Here is a 22,992-nt window from a genome sequence, read left to right on the forward strand (position 1 = left end):
ACAACGATGCATAAATCTGCCAGCCTTCCAAGCATGCTGACAGCCAAAGTGTAATGACTTCAGCAAGACAACGGGACAAGACAGAAACCGTTTCCGGCGACAAAAGACAATTCCTGGAGAGTTAATTCCAGAAACCACTCTTTTCCGGGGAATAGAAAGTGGGGCATGGCCATTCCAAACGCCGACGGCAAGGTCAATGCTCCGATGTGACCTGAGCTCCGGAATTTTGAAAGGAATCAATAGAGTCTTTCCCTTGCTCTCTTCTCTTAGACTCTGTTTTCAAAGAGACTAAGTCTGGTGATAATAGTCGTCTGGATTGGATTAGTAAAATTTAATAAAATCTTCTCGAATTTTTAACGAGAGTGTGCAGTTTAATTAAGCAGGAATAAATAAATTGGATAGCTAGGGCTTCATTTCAGATGAAGAAGAACCACTAAGTTTGTAAGAGTAGTTTCGTTTAGTTAGTTCTGGTTTGAAGTTACAGTAAGACTATTTTGGAATGCTTATCATTATTGCCAACCTTGGTTGTTTGATATGAGGGCATAAAGAAGTTAGAAATTCTGTATATCACAAGCTTTGCTCCTCATCTTCGCATTTGGTGGATTTCCACAGATCTGGGTACAACTCTGTAAAATCTATAAAAAAGCAAACAATGTTCCGTCCTTTACTTTCTTTCCTCTTCGAAACTTCCCACACTAGATACATTTTCATTAAGGGTCGGCCAGCTCAGGTGTCGTCCTCGTCATCTGAACACGGTTCAAAATTACGAGGTTCATTCCAAAATAGCCCTAGTGTTGCTTTAAAACGGGACGTTAATATAACTAAAACTAAAAACTTTTAGAGTTCGAAGGCAGTTAGCTGACTTTTAAAAAAGCCAAGGTATTTTGCAAGCAATTTCGGAAGTATAAATCCCAAGAATAGTATGCTGAAATTTAAACGATAAATGATTTTAATTTGAAAGCATTCAAGTCAAGACCTTCGTCAACCAAATGAAAGTATATAACTGCATAAACCTAAAAGAAATGAAGGTATGAATTAAAAAAAATATGAAAGCCTGGGTCTCCCTAAGGATGTGGAAGCCTGGGATCCCCAAGGGATTCTCGAATAGTTGTCTTCTTTCCTTTTTTGATATTCGGCCATTGATTTTTGGTTCGAAATCCAATTCAATCAAATATTTGTGATGCATTTGAGCTGATTGCATGATTTATCTGAAAACGAAAGTCAAACATCCTAATACTGGCAATGCTTTAAAGTTTGGAATAATAAGTTCACATTCAGATGTCATCTTCGTCATTTGATCACCATTCTAATGTATGGAGACTATCCCCAAAAAGTTCTCAAATTGTTTGAAATTGAAACGCTAAAATAGTAAACTGAACTCACTACCTAAAAAAAATAGTCGATCACAATGCATTTCAAGACTAGAACCCCTTATAAGGCACTTTTTAAAAACTATTATTGTGGAATAGGTTGTCTAACCCAAATTTTTGCAGTCAAGAAATTGTCAAAGTTACCAGCTTCCTTTCCTAATCTTGTCTATTAAAAAGAATATGTTGTTGTTTCTGATCCCAGGTGGTATAGCTGCACCACCTCCATGAAACCAAAGATCTCTAAAAAGTCAAAAAACAATAACGGATCCCTTAAAATATCAAAAATCGTAAAATCTAAACATTTAAGAATATGATTGGGGGAGGCTTGATCTGCCTTGAACCAAGGACATTCAGCAAAGATCCTCCGTCCGTGTTGGAAGATGAGGGATTAGGTGTATCCACTCAAAAAACGAGAGAGAGACGTTTGCTGTTTTCTAGAGATATTCAGACGGTGACACCAACCGGGACTCTTAAAAAGAATATGATTTTATGTAATAGACAACAAAAGCTTTGAATGAACTAAAAACAATTCAATAATAATGATTGAATGCTAACTGAACATAAGTTGAAACGAATACAGTGCAGTTAAAGAATTCAATCATGAATCCTTTAATATTGGGACATTATTCTATTAGAATTAAATTTAAATAATTATTAAAATTTAATTTTTTTTCTAAATGTTTTCAATCTTCGGTTTTTATTTCTTTTTTTAGCATATCATTAACTTTATAAATTCAATTAAAATCAATTTTTTATTGGTCTATTAAATAATAATTTTTATTTGGATTTTTTAAAATACTTTTTAATTTTAAAAACAATTTTTACCGAACTCATTAACAGATAGCGCCACTGTTACAAAATCAAAATTTAATTTATCTAATGAGTAACTGAAAAACTCAATTTTGACGAAATATATTATCAAGAACATGAAAGTGTACAAAATTTGAAAAAAAAAAAAATTCTAGAGCAGCAGCAATGGATAAATAACCGATTACAAAATTCTATTTTTACAAATATGAAATATGTGAATTGAAAAAAAAAATTCTCAATAAGAATTTAAGATAAAGAAATAGAGAACAGAAAATTTTTAAGAAAAAGAGGAAAAAAAAAAAAGATTTATCAGAAATGAGCACATTTTCATTTTAAAAAAAACATATGATTTTTTTTCTTTAATTAAAAACTATTCCTGTTCACTCCTAATTGAAATAGGAAGTCAGCAAATCATATTCCGAACCAAATGATATTTACTTTCATCATAAGAAATGTAAATTATTCATTATTTAAATTTTTTTACATTATAAATAAAAGAGAAAAATTAATTAATTAATTTCTAAAATGACTTTTTAATCCTATTCTAAAGCGTTTGATCGGAATTTTTTAAATAATGAGAAAAATGAGATAAAAATAAACTTCCTTAATTATATTCCTTATCCATCTCCTGATTTACAATGACAAAAACTATTGCATTAAAAACATAATTAATTTTTTGAGAAAGAATTTAATCTATCGTTAATTTTAAGTAATTAATAAGTTGTATTGTTAAATTAATGTGTTATTTGAATAATTACTTATAAATAACAAACAGAACAAATAATTTTTGAATTCAATCGTGTATCATTCCTCAGTTTCTCCGGAAATAATATGAAATGCTTTTAAAAAAATGGGAAAATATCTGAAGAAAAATTTTAATCACAGCATAAGATATGAAATTAAAGATTTTGTCATTCCAAAAACGACAAAATATGATATATGAAAGAAAGAAATATGCTAAAAACAATTTTCAGAAAAAGGTTTTTGTAAATCTTTTGATTTTTTTCTTTAATTACTTCAATCATTTGTTTACATGCTTACTTTTCTAATTTATAATTTATTATTAAAAAAATAAGCTATTTTGAAATAATTTATTTTCCAAATTTACTTCCAGATAATATTATTGTTATGAAATTAATTATTTCAAAAGATCAATAGATTAAAAGATATTTAAATCTTGAAAGTATGAAAAAATGTATTTTGAACAAAAATACAAAATTGTACAAAATTTTGAAACCTTAGCACATTACAAAGTGAATGAGAAATCAATTGCTAAAATTCCTCTTTACAAACATGCCTGATATCTAGCTAAAATAAAGTTTTAAAAATAGAGAATGGAAGCAAAAAAAAAAAAAATCTTATTATGATAACAAATATGAAATTACATTGGAAAATCCTATTAAAATTTTATAATTGGTTAGAGTTAAGTCTCTTATTAATTCTGTTTGAACAAAATCAACAATTTTTAACATCATTCAATTAAATTGTAATAGACTTATCTATAAATAGTCCTTAAAAATAAAGGGAAAAGAAATTGAATTCCAGGAGTATGTTATCAGATTATGTTCCCTGAAATTTTGTCAAATTAGGGGGGGGGGGGAAACGATATGAGCAAAAAAAAAAAAAAAAAATGTAGGGAAAAAAATTAATAAGGCAGAAAAAAATTAATTCTTTCCAGTTTCCCTTGCTTCCTTACATTAAATATTAATCTCATTAAAAATGCAATTTATTATTTGAGGTTGGAAAATTGAAACTTATACTCGTTTTATTAGCAACAAAATCGACATGGTCAATTAAAAACCAATTGAACTAGACAGTCTATAGATAATTTACAAAAGGATTATTTCCAGGAAAACAACGACGAAACAATTACTGAATTCCAATTATCGTCGGTTAGTTCCTCCAGAAATTTTATAAAATACTTGTGCGAAAAAGAAAAAAAAAAAAAAAAAATCAAAATAAATAGAAGAGGGAAAAAATTCCTTCAAATCAAACTCCAAGCGCACTGCTAAATGGACCAAGAGAGAAAAACAATTAAATTTAATTCACTTAACCACAAAAATTCAGAACCCTTATTCATCCTTCCCATGCAGCCTCGCCATCTGATCCTTTCGAAATTCCTTACCTGTTGTCATGGCAACTGAATCCTTGAGTTGTTTTTCTCCTTTACAAGCGAGAGGATGCGGAGCATATGGAATAATAGGGGCACGTGTTTGTTTTGGGGTTAGCAACGTTGTTCGATTCACATTAATTTGTGGAATTAATTAAAATGTGTATAGGCTAATAGATTATACACCTAATGGAATATTTGTAAGGGATTACACACGCTCCTCGATTCCAGAGCTACATGTTATTTCACTCGAGCACGTATCGAATTTTAGAGGAATTTATCCAATGTGTTAAAATGAAGTATATTTTTATTCGAGACAACTTCTGCACACTTAGTATTAAGATGAATTTAAGTAAATGGATAAATTCAACGCAAACGTTGACAGCGGCGATAATGTAAATTAAGTATTAAGCATTGGCGGTACATTTATATGTGAAGTAAAAGCGATATTTCTCTTCATCGGTTTGTGTTGGCTTTTCTCTTATTCCACCATTTTATGATTTGGCACGTTCGCATGACAATGCGTGAGCCCTTTCAATTAAAAGATGAGAAAGATTCGAGGATTTAATGCAATAGGATTTCTCATAATTTAAGTAAGGATATCATAATTCTGCTTTGTAGCTTATTAATTATGATACCATATAATTTCAGTCTGTCAGAAATTCGTACGTGTCATTTTAACATTTTAAAATCAAAGTCGCGAGTATGATTTTTAATAAAACATTCAAACTGCAGAATATTTCAATAATATTATACTATCGGTATATATTTAGGCAGGAAATACGATCTTGAATTATATGTTATATGCGAAAATATCTCCATATTTTTGCATATAAAACATATTATGTATAAAGTATATTATATGCGTTGATATTATGTGTACAAAACTGAATCAATAATAGAGAATGAAACATAAAAAAATAAGTAGGTACTGTTTGTCATGGTAAGTGATAATTGATATAAAATAATTTAAACTTGCTATTTTGTGTCTTAAAATGCATAAAAAAATGGTTTATTCTTGAAATATTGTATTCTTTGAATGTTTTGCTGAAAAAAAGGCATTTGATATTGTACTTTAAAAATGAATAGATGAATTTTTAACTGTTTAAAATTATATAACATAATCAATAATTTACGAAGCAGATTTATACGAACCTGACTATAAAATATGTGAAACCATGCCGTATTAAATACTTTAAATCTTTTTCATACTTTAATTGAATGGAATTTTTTTATTATTAAAAAAAGAAATTACCAAATATTTTTATACATATAGTGACATAATGAGGTTATACATATAGTCATAGTGACATGGCAAAAGTAACCGTATGTTATCTGGCAACATTTTGTTACACATTTTTCTACGATGTTATGTTTTTTTACCTTTCCCTCCCTCAGAGATATATAGTTGATTAAGAAATGAATTTGCTCTATGTATTGGAAATCTATCAAGAGTATGAGTTAATGCATTTCCTTTATATATATATATATATATAATTATTAAAAAAGTACAATTACGAGTAAAAGCTTATATATTCTCTTTTAACAGAAAACAGCTTAAGAAAATACTTTTCTTGCTTTATCAGATGTATCATTTTAATTTGTATGCTTTACTATTTATGCCAACGTCGTACACGTCAAATTGATCTAGGGAATTTCAAATTATATTTACTATGTATCTTAAAAAAGTAAGAAAAAAAAGAAAGGATGTGACGTCATACGAAATTAGACAATGTGCAGTTAAATGATGTATAAGTATTTTTTTTCTTTTATAAAAAGCTCATATTACTCTGCATTACATTTTTCTAGAAATATTTTATTTGTATATTTCATACTTTGTCGAATGATTTTACTCTTTTTTTTTTTTTTTTTTCTAATCCATCTAATTTGACAAAAGTAGGAAATTCACAATTACCATACTGATTTTTGTTTCTTTTGTATTCATTTTAAGATTAATTTATAATGTTAATAGACTTGAATTGCGCATATAATGTTTTTTGTTTGTTTGTTTCGTTCCCGTTTTCATAATAACGAAATTTTTAAAATCTATTTTTGCAATTCAAATAGTGTAGAATTTTTTTTCTTTTATTTCAAGCATTTCGTACGCAGTTGCAACTTTTTGAATTATTCCTAATACTTAAACACAAACCAATTTGTATTTATTGTAACCCTGTATGTCATAAAGTGTGCATATGTTAAATTATATTTTAATAATTCACACTTAAAACAGTGAGGTTACTCATTCTCAGTTTTGTCACACATAAAACACTACGATTGAATTTATATTTTCTTATTCATATATCGCAATGTCATAATTAAATATATATATATATTATTCATATATATCTTAAAGTCATAACTGAATATATATTTTAATTCATATATATCTTAAAGTCATAACTGAATATATATTTTAATTCATATATATCTCAAGATCATAATTTAATATATATTTTTTATTCATATTTCGCTCACGGTCAATTTTCCATTGTCATAACTCTATTTCATGTTTCACTATATTCTTAGAAAATATAACTCATTATTTTCATTTCATATATTTTTGTAACTCATGCTTTTTGTATTCATATAGTATACAATTTTTATTTTTAATTACACTTTATATTATTTAGTTATTAATATTCTCCTCCAAACACATCAAGCCACCTCTAGTTTTATCTAATTATAATATCTACATTTACACCTAAAAATCTATTTGTAATCACAAGAGCTCTAAAGATAGTAATGATGTATTAAAATACTAAATTAAACATAACCACAATCCTCAGTTTCAAATTTAAGCCCCCGGCCGGATGGGGCTTCAATCTTTTCCAGGGATTCATCATTTTATTCATGTTTCTTCTCTGTTCGAATACAGAGCGTCCATGTGAATCTATTTGGTAACAGAAAGTGATAAAAGGATGAAATAACTCTCTAATCAATATTTTTCAAGAGCACTTCTATCTACGCAGAATCAGCGAGCTCCCACACTTATTTAGAAATACAGCCCCTGGAAGTACAACACCTACGCAGGTATCTTGTTTATGAACTGTACCAGGACTAGGGCCGTCGCAAAAATGTTTTATTTCTTCGCACAGTGAGCTAAGATTTGCAGAAATCGACCTTGACAGAGGATGTTTTCGTTTGGTATATGGTTCAGGATAAGATAAAAAGCGTGGTCCAATCGATTGATCATTGCTGCATGTCGTCTATCGATTGTTTTATTACAACCTCATTACGAGATATTGTTTGTTTTGCTTCCGTTCAGAAGGGAAGGGTTGTTGCATGCTCACCAGTTGCGCACAAAAGGATTTTCCCGGTTGCTTTATGCAGGGCCCGATACATTCGAAGAATGTGCTACTTTGGGTAATATGTATTTCTGTAAAAGTGTTCCGAAATTATCAATAAGTTGATTCGTTATTATTTTACTTCCGATGTATCAATTAAACACAAAATGAAAACAAACAGTATAATAACTATTTTGATTTTTTAAAAATGCTTAAATATTTAAAATGGTTATATAATTAATAACAAGATGAGATAAAAATTAAAAATATATCTAAGCAGAACTTTAAAGAAAAAAATAATTCAGTACTAAAAATTTTCATTTCAATGGAGTTCAGAATAATAATTACGAACTTTTGGTATAAAATTGACAAAGGACTTGAAAGCACGAAAATAAAACCGAGATGCTATTTAGTCATGTGTCATAAGTAAATATATATCTGTGAAGGATGAAATATTTAAAAGAATATGTATTTCTAAAATACTTAGAAATTGTCGAAAGTATTAAAATGAGTGGTTCTACACGAAATGCTTTCAATTAGAACGATTATTTCAACTAAAAATATTCATAAATATTCAATATTAGATTCAAATATAAATATTCAGTTCTTTCAATAGGCAAAACATTTTAATAAAAACAAGCTGTTCACAAGAATTAAAGAATATTTCAAAATGAATATGAAATGATAAAAAAACATTTGATTTTTCATCATAAATAAAAGCCATAGAAAAACAAACGACTGATATAAGACAGTTTTTTTGATTGAATAAATTAGATGCAAATACAATAACTGTGACTGAATAGAGATTTATCTAATTTGATGTGTCACAATGGATAGGTCACAGATACTACACATTGCCTGTTCAATAGCATGATTAGTCACGCAATATTACTCAATCACATTAATGCAAGGACATTTCAGATTGTCCAGTAGTTCTTGTAGAATCCTCATAGTAGCTGAATTCTGATTAAACAAGTTAGGCAGCTGTGTAAGTCAAATGGGCTGAGGGGGACCATTAAAATATTATTAGCCTAGCTATCAAATAAATAATTATTTTAAAAATATTTAATTATATGAGTTGTAAAATCTTAGGATTATAGTATCCATTTACAGTGAATCATTAACATTATATGAAATATAATTCGTTATCATATGATTTATAATGTATTTTAATATTAATTATTAATTAAATTATGCTATATTCTACATGATAGGCTCTATGAAACAAAAATTTGAATGTTACATTTGTTTGAATTTTATAGTTTCCATAATATATATTATAATAAAAATATGCCTTTATTTGTAAGAGAAAAGTTAACGAATAAAGCTAATTTTTTGAGAATTTTACTACTTTAATCATTTTTTTATCATATACAAATTAAAAACAACACAAATAACAATTCCTCATTTTAAATAAATAATAAATCACTTTATAAAATTCAGTTTCTTCGTTAGAAGCTACATTTAAAAATGAAGAAATTTTACAGTAAAAAAGAGCAATTCCGCAAGTTGTACAACAAGCTCATTCATTACAGGGAGATACAAAAATCCAGAGCAATTGGACAGATGATAATTCCATATAAATGCTTTGAATGAAATCAGTGTTAATGAGAAATATTATTTAATGCCTAAAAAAATATGCGGTTTCTTGCCTGACAACTGACACCCCAAATGGTAGACATTAAACATTTATAAGCTGCAACTCGGAGCAGCGTCTTATTCTATGAAAAGCATCACTCCGAACAATATAAAAATCATCTGGTAGTTTACATGGAAAATTATGCTAATAATAAATTCTGATTCCATGATATTGATTTTAACTTCATCCTTTGCAAGCAAGAGGGGTGCGGGGATCTAATAAAGTAAGATTCAGCATCGGAGGAGGACGGAATGAAATTCAAAACCCGATTCTACTAATAATAAATTATATTTGTGGGATTGATGCATGTTCTATCTGACGTCATATATCAAACATTCGGAAGTTTGGAGGGGAAGTTGCCAACTAGATCAACCGTCACCACATTGATGTACAATGAATGAAATATACGAGGTCCAACCCCTGCTGCTTCAAAATAGGTCATTATTTTACCAAATATAAACATGAAATCATACAAGGAATGCATCTATCAGCCTTCATTTGATTTTGGGTTATTGATTTTTATATATCTTCTGGATTTTTGAACAACTCTGTATAATGCAACAATTAATTGCGTGTTTTGAGCTGATTTTTCCACTGTGACACTTGCACTAATCAATACAAAATAAACATAAAAATAACCCGAAATAATTTAGAAAAACAGGATTGGAAACGCCATCTCAATGAATGAAAAGGCATAGCTTTATTGTTCGACATGCATCTTATTTCTCGTTTACAATTCTTAATGCATGCGAAGAAAAATGAGAAATCTTGAGATGCAAGACAGATTAATCTTGTCACAAGAACTGTTATAGCTGTGGGGGTTCACGGTTGCCTGGTGGTAAGATCTCAGCTTTGAGATTCAAGTTCGAGACCCGAGTCCACCTAAGAACCGTCGTGTAAGCGGGCCTGGTGCACGTTAAATCCATCCGGGCCAAGCGTCCCTCCACTGGTGCGGTGTGGAAGCTTGGAAAGGGGATGCTAACTCAGGAGTCGCCCTCATCATTTGATCGTGGTTCAAAATTACGAAGTCGCCCCAAAATAGCCCTAGTGTTACTTTAAAACGGGACGTTAATATAATTAAACTAAACCTAATCTATAGCCAATGGAATGTCTGCGAAATGCTGGGTGTTTCAAACGCATTCACAATCCATTTGCATTCCGCTGTGAAGATTTCATAACTTTGAATGCCAAGGTCTTCAAGCAATTGACCTAAATTCCAGGTGTGAATATGCAAAGTATTATCATACAGGTCCCCATCCATTATTGGCTTGTCTTTTTCTTTGTGTGTACTACAGCTCCTCCGGGTGGCGTTTCCGATTGTATTACTGTATAATTCTAGTTTGCTTTTATGTTTTTTTATGGCCTTTAAAATTTTTACTCTAAATAATTTATTACTTTGTATATCAAATACTCCAAGTTTTAATAACAATAATTGCCATAAAATAACAAATAATAAATTAAGAACAATATTTCAATTAATTAATTATTCTTAAATTAATATTTCAATTAATTTAAGAATAATATTTTAACTTAACAACTGCGTTGAATAGCTATCACTTAAAACTGAACAAACAAATTCGTTACCAAATAGAAAGATTGTTCGAACCTCTTTAGAAGAAATAGTAAATGTTTCGAAACAATTTTATTCCGAGTAACTCATTACTGATTTCAAAAGGCCCTTTTAAACATTCTTGTCCGCTCAATTTCTCTTAGTTAGAGAAATAGTTTAATGTATTTCTTGCCTTTCTATAGATTATTTAAAATAACCTTGCCCTTGGAAATGATGAAAGCAAGGTTTTATTTTTAATTCAGTAATGATCATCCGCATTTCAAGGATTCAAAATTGCGAAATTTGTCTTTTTTTTTTTTTTTTTTTTTTTTTTTTTTACCATTTTCAAAGCAAGAAAATAACAATTTTGTAAGTTGTCTATTAGAAAAGTTTTATTTTGTATTTCAATGTATCAGAATCAAATCAATAAGAAGTCGGATCAAAAAGTTTTCTTTAGCTTGAATTTTATTCCTCCAGAAGGCATATAAAATATAGAGATAAGACGTTATACGATAAGAAAGAGGATTTTCTTTTGTGGTTGCCAGATCCTAACGACAGGTTATTGTCGTGAATTTCTTTCTCACTGTGGCACCTGAGCATCAATTTGTGCGACGAGCCACTTGCATAAACTTTATGTGGAAGACTATGTAAATGTATTATATGCATATTTCCTTATGTAGATACCTTGACTGGCAGCTATTTTGGATATGAAATTGCTTGATGCCTGATGTATAGCTGGGAGAATTGTGACTTGTTATTATCATGTGAGAACATGATGCTGTTTTTGGTTTGAAATTTTTGAAGCCACAAAATGCACGGACAGAAAACTGGCGACTTATCTCTTTTGAGGCATAAATTTTTCTATTTTAGGATTATTAGAAAATGATAAAGACGATTGTCACATTTGGCGTTAAAAAATTGCGACTTGGCGCGAATGTCTGCCACTTACCCAATTCTCCTATCTGGCCAATAAAGGACAGGGTCATAAGAAATTATAGCTCGAAGAAGCACAGAGAATAAAATGAGAGTGAACGTGAAAAGTTTGGGAGCTCGAACGATTTTGAGCTGGGAAGAGAAAAAAAAGCATTGCTTTTCTAAAAGTTTACAATTGCATTATACAATAGCCACATGATTATTCCAAATCAGTTTAAATCGGAATTTCAGAAGAAAAAAAACCTTGAGAAAAACTTTTGAAGCTCGAACGATTTTGAGTTGAAAAAAAGCCATATAAGTTTTTTTAAATATTGACGCATGCGTAATCTGATAGTAACGTGATTGTTTAAACCCGGTTTAAAGTGGTTTTTAACGAAAAAAATTCTGCCCTAGAGAAAAAAATAAATAAATTAGAACTCGATTGATTTTGAGATGTTTAAAAACCATCGTTTTTCTAAATGTTAGTGATTGCGAGATATGTCTTGTAAGAACATGGTGATTTTCTGTCGGATTCATACCATGTGCCTTTAAAAAATTCTGTTTTCACATGAAATTTGAGATAGCAGCTTTCAATTATTATTTTTTTAAAGTTTTATACTTCTTACAGGAGGTATTCGTTCATGAGTCGGGAATGGCTACTTTGTGATTGATATCAATATCCATGCTTTAATTGAGGCTGCCGAATATCCAAATGTATTGGATGACTTCGATTGGAACAACTTCGTGGAATGATTCTTTATAATTGAGTTTGAGTATTTAGCCTCCAAGTAACATCACAAAAAGTTAAATAGTATTGCTGTAGAATTTCCATTTTCCAACAAGTATTCCCAAAGTCTTCAGAAATTCCGAAAACAGATTTGCTCTTTTCCTGAAAAGCAGTAAGGGTTAATGGGGTCGTTGCCCACGACAGCCACATCTCCTTAGTGAAAGAAGGGTTTGCAAATGGTCCGATGAAGATCATTCTGTCTAGACCACTGTACTCATATTCTGTGGTTGTTATGCCATTTCGTTTAAATGAACGGCTACCACCAGGGCAAGCATTTTGTAAAGACTTAGCTTGAGTACTTTCTTTCTTAAATTATATTTGAAATTTGTCATAACTTTTTAGCAATAATATACACAATTTTGAAGATTTATCAGTCAAATTTTTTCAGACGATAAAGAAATATTGTTTTCAATCATTTTCAATATTTTTCATTAAAACATATTAAAATAAATAATTTTATCAAATGGTTCTCTGTAGTATCCTAAACGATTGATTACACAGTATAGGCATTTTCCCAATTAAAAAAGTCTGAGTTTCTAAATTGAGTTCAGGATAATAAAGGATGACCGAATATGACGGGGTGACCAAGGCATCCAAGGAATGTTTGGATGGAGTTTAAGAAGATGATAGTATGAAGGGGAAAAAAAAAGAGATAAAATTAACGTGCAGTTTGAAATATGTGTTGCTTTATAAATGAATGTGACAGAAAAAAATCTACACGGAGTATTAGAAATTCTGTATATTTAATGTTTCCACAGTCTTCAGAAATTTTACATTAGAAATATCACTTGAAAATCACTTATATTTTAGAGTCACTGCTAGTTCATTGCTTTGTAAAAAGCAAAAACCGATCATGACCTTAGATTGGTTAAACTACAATCTTCCGCTGTTGTTCAGAAAACGTTATAACTCCTATACAAGCTAGGAACACTATTTTAGATCCAAGAAGAAAAAAAAAATTAAAAATTAAAAATTTAAATATACTGACTCTGTAAATCTTTACTACTCAAATGATACTGTACCACTCAATAAAGATTTTTTGAAATTTTTAAGTTAAATTTTTAAAATTTCTGAAGTTGAAGAAATTTTAAGGGATCAAACTTTTTATTCCTTTAAATAAATTCTTTCTTTTCTATATGGCAACAACAATGCAATTGCTTCGGATTTGCAATCGATTTCATATGCCACCCATTTGTTGATATCAGTTCGGAGACAGAATATCCATGCATATGTTTTTTAATAAACGCTCAAAATTGTTGAAATTTTTGTAACAACTGACATTTAAAGGAATCGTTAAAAATGTGCATGATATAGAAGATAAGATGCTTATTCAAATAATTGCTGTATATACTGGTGCTGGTATATACTATATGCTTCAAATATAGTATACTGGTATTTTTCATTACTATTGCAAAATATCAGTATATACGATTTCAGAGTATTAAAGAAAATAAGTTTCTTTCTTAAGCGGTGACAATTATTTTCAAGAATTCTTTAGATAATAATTAAAAGACCACCACTACTACAGTCTCAATGATTTATAGTAACCAGTTTTTAGAATTCACAAACGGTATCCAATGTGATTTTATTTCAAAGCTGACGGCTTTTTTTAACTTTTGAACACATTGGGTCAAGTTTCAATATTAGAAACTAGTCATTATCATTTATTACTCAAATGAATATTTAACTTATGTTTTTTGAATAAAAATGACAGAAAAACCTTTGATCAAATGGATCTATTCATAATGTAAAGTGATGCACAGCAATATCACGTTGAATCCAATGCATTTTTCCCTTTACAGATACAATGAAAGCATATTGTAATTGCCAAAAAAAATCATGGAGATACCAACGAATCTTTATGTTTCAGACATCCCAGAATCTGGAAAACACATTTTTGGAATTTTTTCTGCCTATCTATGAATACGATAATTCAAAAAGCATAGAGATAAAAAGATGAAATCTCGCATACTGACTTTACACCAAATTTGCAGAATTTTATCAAATTTTGAGCGAAATCTATTTAGATAAAGTCTATTTTTCCGGCTGTCCGAATATAAATCAACACGATATATACAAAACGAAGTAAGCTATACAGATAGAATCCTATCAAATTTTGAGCGAAATCTATTTAGATAAAGTCTATTTTTCCGGCTGTCCGAATATAAATCAACGCGATATATACAAAACGAAGTAAGCTATACAGATAGAATCCTATCAAATTTTGAGCGAAATCTATTTAGATAAAGTCTATTTTTCTGGCTGTCCGAATATAAATCAACACGATATGTACAAAACGAAGTAAGCTATACAGATAGAATCCTATCAAATTTTGAGCGAAATCTATTTAGATAAAGTCTATTTATCCGGATGTCCGAATATAAATCAACGCGATATATGCAAAACGAAGTAAGCTATACAGATAGAATCCTATCAAATTTTGAGCGAAATCTATTTAGATAAAGTCTATTTTTCTGGCTGTCCGAATATAAATCAACACGATATATACAAAACGAAGTAAGCTATACAGATAGAATCCTATCAAATTTTGAGCGAAATCTATTTAGATAAAGTCTATTTTTTCCGGCTGTCCGAATATAAATCAACACGATATATACAAAACGAAATAAGATATATAGATATAATTTGTTGCACAAATTTAATATCTTAAGAGCTGATATATTTCGAATTTGGAGCCAAATCTGTTGACGGTCGCCAACAGATTTGGCTCCAAATTCGAAATATATCTGCACTTAAGATAATATAAGACCGACAGATTCGTCCCAAATCTGTCGGTCTTAGTTTTCACGAGCATGCAAATGTGATAGTTAAAAAAAATTCAGATTTAAGTACATGCTATTTAATATGTGATCTTCTGACTACAACTGTAACTAATTTTGGTTACAATCAGGTGAAAAAAAAGTCGTTCAAATTACATAATTTGCTTTTTTGGTACTTGCGTATTAGTCGCTACTGTTAAATTCTGAAGTTAAATAAATAAATAGAATTAATATGAAGGTTTCGATAAATTTATTATTATCCAGAATTTATAAAACTGGATATAGCTCATTTTCATTTCATTTATTTGATTATTTATAAGTGATAAATTTAATGCGTTTCATTGCAAAGAAATTTTTCAACGTTTCATTACTGAAAACTCAAATAAAAACAAATTTTTTTAAACACCTCTATTTCTTTTTTACAGTATTTAACATCTTAGAATTTCTGGAAGGTGAAAAATTTATGCTTTTAATAATAAAAGCATCATTCACTCTGGAAATTTACGAATGCAAATTCATGTTTTCATGAAATATGTAAACATAGCTTAATATCAGATAATGAATTCACTTTAATATGCTTGCAAAACACTTTGCAAGAATTCTTCTTAAAAATTGCTGCTTTAATGCATAAAACAACAGCATTCAATAAAAAACTGGAAATGTCCTAGGCTATTTTAGTCACGAGTCATCAATTATATAATAACATTTTCTCCCCTGGTTTTCAATAACACGAGCCGAAAAACATGGTCGAATCTGCCCGATTGCCCTACATGCGCGAAACGTGCCTGCAACTGCTTTGCTGGGCAGGTATAGAATTAAGAACATAGTGAATTTTCACAGACACCCTTTACATGGAACCCCCTTGACCCCGTTTTCTCACGTGACCTAGACTGGCACGTGCGAGCGGTCGATGCCCCGAAAAGTCACGTGATGCTGAGCCCGGTAACCAATCGCTGAATTTCGGAGGCATTGGATTAGGTGCTCCGCCCATTTTACGCGGGCCATCCATAAACCGCCGAAATCGGCCTAGATAGTAGAGCACGCGTCTAAAAATAGATGTCATTCAGGACATACTAGGATCGAGGGGGGTAATGGACCTTAAAATGAAAGAATGCTGTGGTACCTGATGACCATTTTTTTTAATCGGAAGTACGGCAATGAGTATGATGGAAAAAATAAAGGGAAAACATCGCTTAACTTTTAATGGTAATAGGATTGCAAAATTCAAGCATTTGTTTCACTGGGCGGGAAAAGGGTAGAAAATAGTAGCAATGGTGAAGTAGAACAAGAAAAAAACATTTAATAATCCACTAAAAAAAGATCGATTTTTTGTTGTAAAATAGTAATTTATTAGCCATCTATCTGTTTGACAAATGAATGGTATAAAAAGTTGTTATGTTATATTTTAGGAACTGGAATTCTCGCGGTTAACTTTTATGTTTATGTTAACTTATTTAATATTTATGTTTACATTTTTAAAAAAAATAAACAATCAAATCTTAATTGTTTTTTTTAAATCTAATCATAAAGAAATATCTTCATTATTGTAATTTTTAATCTCCGATCAACTGTTCTAATTTTCAACAAATCGTGAAATCTACAAAATTGCAAACCTATTGTATATAAAATCTTACTTAAAAAAGTATATGATAGTGCATTATTAATATATTTTATTAGCCACTCGTGACGACCAGCTGATTCGGCGGAATATTGATAATGTTTAATTTTAATTGAATCTTTGAAGCATAAACTTGTTATTGCCGTAACAAAATGTTTTTTAGCCATCAAATTGTGATAGACATTATTCCTTATTATTTCAATAACCTTAAACATGTTCTGTTTATTCTGCGAATGAATCTTCTTAATAAAGTCAATTCCCATGACGTCACATAAATATTAAAACCATAATATTGTTGTTACTCTGTTTTCCAACTTTACGTTGCATTTCGCATTAATTTTACTTCACCTCAAACTGCGCAAATAATAAACAGAATTTCTTTTGTTTGAATTAAAAAAATTCAGAAGCGAAACTCAAGATTAAATATCTAGTGAAACAGTGAAAAAGGTTTCAATGACATCGCACAACATTCAAATTTGTTAAAAATTTTGGAAAAAAAAAACCAAAAAAAAAAAAACCGTGAAACAAAATTTAAAAATAAATGCATGACAATTCGATTGATACCATTAAAAAAGCATTTTTCTTTAAAAATTTTAAAACGCTGTAAAAATCAATTTTGTACAATATTATTTTTGGAAGTTATTACAGAAAAACCGCAAAATCTTTCTTCATTGTATTTAATTAAAATTTCAAAAAATCGCTTCAAAGTGCGTCTGTTACTCACACAAACACTACATTTCGTGATAAGAGCTTCGTTTTATTTAAAAACATCAAAGAATCAGAAGAAAACAAGAGTGGATAGAGAGTGCTTATTAAGAGTATAAAGTATTGTCCTTACAATAATGATTAATTTGTGCAGGAAGGCTGACAAACTATGTGCATGCGCTTGTAGAATTTACAAAATCGAAAACAAATACGTTACTTTGCTGTGAGCATGTCAGTTAATATTACTTTCCTTTCAGTTTCTTTTATTTATTGCCTTAAGATCACATTTAATGACTTAAAGAAGACTAAATTTGTGAAAAAGTGCACATAACACAAAAAATGTAAAAATTAATCAGGGAGGAATTCAAGTAATTGAACATTTTATGTCCTTTTAAAGATCTGTTCTAATTCATTACAATTTGCAGGCTTTTTCTGTCGATTTGCTTCATGCTACTAAACATAAATTTGCATGTCTGGCAGGCATTTTAAATTCGCATGTTTTTCTTCTGCATTCACTGAGGCCGCGGTAGCCTGGTGGTAAGGTCTCGGCTGATGAGCCGTAGGGGTTCAGGTTCGAGACCCGATTCCACCGAAGAACCATCGTGTAAGGGGGTCTGTTGCACGTTAAATCCGTCATGTCAAACGTCCTCCCGCTGGTGTGGTGTGGAGAGGGGGGTGCCAGCTCAGGTGCCGTCCTCGTCATCTAACCGCGGTTCAAAATTACGAGGTCCGTCCCAAAATAGCCCTAGTGTTGCTTCACAACGGGACGTTAATATAACTAAACTAAACTAAACAAACTTCTGCATTCACCGTACCTAGTTTTTCAAAAATTACAAGCAACTTCAAAAGTTTATAATTCCAAAAAGACTAATGACCGCTTCCACAAATAGTATAAAAATGAAACTGAATATCTCTTGCCATTAAACTGAAATTACTGAGATTATAGTTAGAATTTATAACCATAAAATAGGTACACAGTTTGAAGTAAGCTGCGTCACATTGTGTAAAGTACTTATTGATAGTAGCAATGATTTATAAATTTTCTATGTACCGTCATCCATATAGGAACTCCATTATCAGATTAAAAATCTAATTTATTCTCGGCATTAGTACCATTTCTGATTATATGAAAGAATATTAGCTATAGAAAGGTTGCTTCTACAGCCCATATAATTGGAAAGTTTCTAATTGGAAAAGCTTCTAAAGTAGATTGAGTATTTCTCAACTCAGCTAAGTGTTTTATTCTTTAAAACGTATATTTCCAAAAATTAAAAAAACCATATATATAGGCTTAAAATAATTGGCAAAACTAAAGCATCAATCTCCTAACCTCATTAATTGGTTCTAATTAGTATAATAATTGGTATTTCATATTAAAGTTCTTGACTCAAAGATATGCCAACAGTGGCAGTCTATTTTCCCACCACAAGCACTAGTTCTCTGTACATTCTCTAGAAGGGGAAAAAAAAAAATCCCTCCACAGAATCTCTTTGTTTCAATCACCATACCGATTCTGCCACTTTTTATTGAAAGGTCATGACATCTAGATGCGTCATCAATACCATTTTGCATTACTCCACTCTTCCTTTTCAAAAAATGACAAAAAAAAAAAAAAATCTTGTGACACATCTCCCAATATCAACAAATGGACTTATTTCTTCAATTAATTTTGGCATTTTGCTTATATAACTGATCAATCACGATTTTATATGATTATTGTGCAGCTCTAATTTAAAATAGTATATTCTCTTGTTGCAATAAATGTACTTCATCAGGATTGGTTGTCATCCCTAAATTAATGTTATTAAAATGGTGAGGAAACAGCTGATCATCGGCTAATGATAATTTAAAGTACTCACTATTCTACCAATAAATTCAAATTTTGTTTCAAAAAGCGAACATCATCTTTTTGTCTTCATTTGTCTATGTTTTGTTGATTTTTAAAATTTGTCTTATTTTTGCAACACCCAGTATATATATATATCAAATTAATTTCCAAAGCTTCATCTTAATTTAGCCCCAAGTTAGAAATTCTCTTATTTCGTGATCCAATTCCATTTTCGGTTTAATTAATGCCTTTGTAAAAATAATGCGCCATCAGTACTACGTATCAAATGAAAGTGATATCTCCGGTGCCCTTGAAAAGATGTCAAAGGTCAACATGTGTATTGAATTGGCGCGTGGCCAGAAATCATATGTTATATAAGACTAGTGATCATTTGTTTCGGCCTTTTTCACTCTTCTTTACTTCTGCTTTTGTGCCGCGCTGCGTCTACTTGTAAATAAATTGCCTTCCGAAATGGATATTAAAGAGAGAATAAAACGAAATTAAACATACAAAAGTTCTTCACTGCTTGTTAAACTTTCACTCTGCTTGAACCAAAAAATGTTACATATTATTAGGCAGGATTCGAAATTTCGAAATCCATTACATTTATGTGTGTGTGTGTGTATATATATATATATATATATATATATATATATATATATATATATATATATATATATATATATATATATAAACATCACATTGTATTAAACACGTTTATAAGTAATAAATCTTTTATAACTTGGTAATATATTTGATGCTTTCCCCGTTTTAATATCATGAATAGTACATTAAATTTTGTCATTACAGTGATTGACATCTTTTAGCACTGGAGTCAAGCTGAACTGGATTTTGAAACAAGTTTCTCTAGTAAAAGGATTTCCATATATTATACTGCACATAAGCTTTTCGAAAACTGAAATAGCAATCTAAAAGAGGAATAATAATATACTTTTACTATGAAATGATCAGTTCAGCCAGTGATTTTAAAAAGTGATATCGATTATAAAACACCTACGTGGAATATTTGGGGCATTCGTTTACCAGAAAAGCTCCATTTATTAAAGGATCTAAATATAACTACATATGCATAATAATCCCCATCCCCAGCTTGGAGCGACAAAATGTATTGAAATTTTTCCACTTTCTTCGATGCAAATACCTTTTAGAATTATCGAATTTTCCTTTCAGGAAAATTTATTTATTTATTTTTTTGGAAAGAAAACAACAAATTTGGATGGTTCAATTTATTCCGGGATTAAGTAATTTTGGTTAGTAATGTATCAAACTATGCTTTCATTTCTTTTTCTTTTTTTTCAGAAATTTTCGGAAGCTACTTTAATTTATATCAAAACTCTATAAATACAGGATGGTGGGGAAATAATTAAAAAATTATCGTCGTAACATAAGCTTTTCTGTTAATGAGCTTAGACAAATATTAAAGCTTCAGTTCTGTTATATATTTAGATGGTGAAATGGCGTAATTATATTGAAATAAATTACATTGTGGCGTGTGAAATCTTTTTAATGAAAAGAGATTAAGGTTATTAAGTTAGAGAACAAGTGTTTAGAGTTAGATATCATCAATTAAATATTTTAACAAGAGAATAACAATCCTCAGATTATTTTAAAAAGAGCAAAATAATATATCCACAGATGGGAAAATAATTTGGCTTCAGTTTACTATATTATTTTTATGACGTAAATTTGAAGATAAGTTTAAGAATTTTTTTTTAAAACTACGTTTGCTAATAACTCCAAATAATTTCCTAATGAAGTAAATTCCTATTAATATATAAAGTAGCATTTAAAAATGTATATTTTTAAAACTGTTATCAATAATATAAATAGTGACACATGAAAATAAAATAAAACGTCCCAAATTTTATCTTTAAAGTTGCTCAGCGGGAGATGATTATCTGAACATTTTAGAAACTATGACAATTTCTACAATTACTGGAAACTACTACTACAGCTACTAAATGATCATTGTAAGAATTTTATTTTTCAATAAGATTCGAATACAGATGTGTGTAGAGTTGTCTACACATATGTCCTAACTGAAGAGATTACACAACGCTGGAATGGAAGTGCAGGTAACATTAATTTGTCCTTCGTGAACCAAGCAGGTAACGTTTGATTTATTGACCACCAAGATACTAAGATCTTACCTAATGTGATTTATTTGACCAACCAACAATCTCTATTACAATTGCCTAAATCCTCATTGCCAAAAATTGTCAATAGACTTTAAAATTGTGTCAATGCTACATTAGGTACCATTGAAAGAGTGAAACTTCAAAGTGGGTGAGACGCGGCTGACATCAAATTTGATATTTTTCTTGTTGCGATACGTTTACGAACATATTTGACTACAAAGACTGAAATGTTTTTGTTTATGTATTACTTATTAAAATATGTATAGCAGTTTCGAAAATACAAGTATTTACTATCAGGTCATTCATTTATAGTAACTCCATACAACTTCATAGTCACTTGTTTATAAATCCTGGAAAATAAATAAGCTCTGTAGTTGATTTATAATTTTCATTTACTTTCACATAAAATTAATGCTCTATACTTTTGTATATTCTAAATTCTATATCGTCTTTGACCGTCAGCGAGAGCATTTTTTTTCCAGACAACCGAAAACCATAATTTAATTTCTTTTGTATTAAAGACAGAACTCAAGAGAAAATAAATATATATATATATTTTTTTACATAAATTATAAATAATATTTCTAAATACAAAAAAAATCATTAAATATAATGATTTTTCTCATTTCTTTTAGGAGCTCTTTCTATACCTACAAAATTATGATTATTTTAATTTGCTTGCAAACTAAATGGACATCGTATGGGGAAAAAATAACGATTTTTAATAAAAATTAGTCGCATCGTTTTCAATTGCTAAGTATTTCCAAATATAAACTTCATTCGTCGACGTATATATCTCTCAATTCGATAAAGAATTATTTTATTCAATTTCATTAAATAATTTTCATGCTGTTGATAATAAATCAATAAAATTAATTTTTTAAGACAAAATGAATTTTTTTCATTAATCTAAACGCTCAGTGCATGAAATATCCTAAGTGCTTTTTTTATTACTTTTTTAAGAAGCTTGTCTGTAGAGATTATCGGAAAAAGTACCGAAAGAAACCAAAAGGATTAATTGAAAGCTACCAAGTGCAAATTGTTGTCTCTTACACACGCGTCTTTAAATAAATAAAAGAATTATTTTATTTATTGTGATGCTGTTACAATATTTTGAAACTCAATTCGTTAGAGAGAAAAAGAAATAGGCACTTTTTCTCCCTTTCAAACTGATAATGTTTGGATAAAATATTCATTCTTTTTTATATTGAATACCAGATGGTAATAAGAAGTTCGCTCAGGCAAAAAAGAAAATAGAAATGAATAAAAGAAAAAAACATATTTTTTAAAAGAAAATGAATGAATTAATTAAGAAAATGCGGACTGAGAAAAGTGCATAGTCATCGACTGATCAGATTATTTTACAGAATTTTTTTTGTCTGAAATAATGATAAAAAAAATTGTTTCTCTTCTAAAAATACTGAAATTTATCATTTTTTTT

This window comes from Argiope bruennichi, chromosome 2 (assembly GCF_947563725.1).
Source record: "Argiope bruennichi chromosome 2, qqArgBrue1.1, whole genome shotgun sequence".
Taxonomy (NCBI): domain Eukaryota; kingdom Metazoa; phylum Arthropoda; class Arachnida; order Araneae; family Araneidae; genus Argiope; species Argiope bruennichi.